Below are 1,759 nucleotides of genomic sequence, written 5' to 3'. Positions count from 1 at the left end.
CTTTGGGCTATAGCCAGGAGAAACCAGTCTTTGGAGAAAAAATGCTTGGAATGGTCTAGAGACAGTGCAGGAAAAAAAGGTATAGTGACACAATAACTGGGGAAATGAGAGTAGGTTTGTCAGACACGGTGAGGTGGCCCAGGATACAGCTGGGTTCAGAGTTATTGTGCATAGGATCACTATGAGTTTTAATCAACTTGATGGCACAACAATATTAAGATATTGTTAAAATTATATAGGCTTTTGTTGATTTAAACTATATTAGATTTTGTTATACTGAGGTGTAGATTGTGAAAAGTATAATATAGTTGATGGATATTGATGTAACTGTATAGTAAAAATAAAAGCCAGTTGGATAGCAGGTAAAAAGTAAAATTTGGTACAGAGTGTAGATCTTAGCCTAAGAAAGATTAACCTCTACCAGCACTCTGAGTAGAGTCACATTTGAAAGAAGACAAGTAGAAGGAAAAAAAAAGTCTTTCCAGCAAATTGAGGCAAGGAAATGCTAATACAGAAGCGCATCTCATGGTGACCACCTGAGATCACTTGGTAAGTGAAGGTAGGAGATATGCAATAATGAAGAGACAGGCTGAGCTTCAACTTGTTCTTTCAGCATTGTCCACTTATCATGATGAATGATAAACAAAGAAAGGTTACTGGGTTTTGGAACAGGAAGTCCTAAAAATTCCTACTGTGCTGAGCTGTTCTTTGTGGGATGGAGGTTGAGTGAGGAGACCAGAGATCTGAAACACAGAAGTAAGTAGACTCCTGAGTTTGTGGCTAATGCTTATTTGGACCTAGCCACTGATGACTGGGAATGTAGAGCCCACAAGATAAAGAGAAGATATTTCATTCAATGAGCTAGTGTTGACTGCTGTTACTTGATGATTTTCTTTGGACTGGTCCTTGGTTTATTATACATGCAAAAGCTGAAAATTTCAGCTGTAATAGATTCTCCAGTGAGAGAGACAGGCTTGTTCCTCAGAGCAACAGTTGCATAAGACTGGACAAATAAAACATTGACTATCTAAAATGAAGGGATGATCTTCATTTAATATAACAAGTGAAGTAAATGGCTTACAGATTTCCATGAATATAGATGATGGTAAAGGCAAGGCTGGTCCTTCAGATAATGAGAAATAATGGTTAGAAACGCCTGCAGTGTGAGTTTGAAAGTTAGCTTTTTCAGCCATTACCCCCTTTGACCTCCAACACCCTGAATTGTAGATGCATTGTCTTCTAAATCAACAATAACTGGAGGATCAATATAAGACAGTATTCTCTATGGTGGGGGAAGTCTTAGGGTGATGTGTGAAAAACACCATAAAGGAGCAGCAGCGTGACAAAGCAGCAGTGTTTAAACATCAACAACATTTAGCCTGGCCCATTGCTTTCCAGTTTCTGAAAACAACAACCTGCATGCATGCAGTCACTTAATTTCCTTCATGGGTCTCAGTCTCTGTAGGACCTTCGGGAAAATCTTTTCACTGAACCCAAAAAACCATGGAGGACTTGGGGAATCATGAATGGAGTTATTAATATCAGGCATTATGGGTTTATATAACTGAATGAACACTTCTGATTATATTGACTTGAAGTTTCTGATTAATGTTGTTCTTGTTAAATGTTATCAAGTCACTTGCGACTTGACCCTATGTAGAACAGCTCTCTCCTGTGCCAACCTCATCATCTCCAATACACCCACCCACGTTACCCTAGTCACTGAGTTAATCCATCTCATCCAGGGTGTTCCTCTCTT

This window comes from Elephantulus edwardii, unplaced genomic scaffold (genome assembly GCF_000299155.1).
Source record: "Elephantulus edwardii isolate Elephantulus edwardi_28Jun2011 unplaced genomic scaffold, EleEdw1.0 scaffold00069, whole genome shotgun sequence".
Lineage (NCBI taxonomy): Eukaryota > Metazoa > Chordata > Mammalia > Macroscelidea > Macroscelididae > Elephantulus > Elephantulus edwardii.
This window is presented reverse-complemented; position numbering follows the sequence as displayed.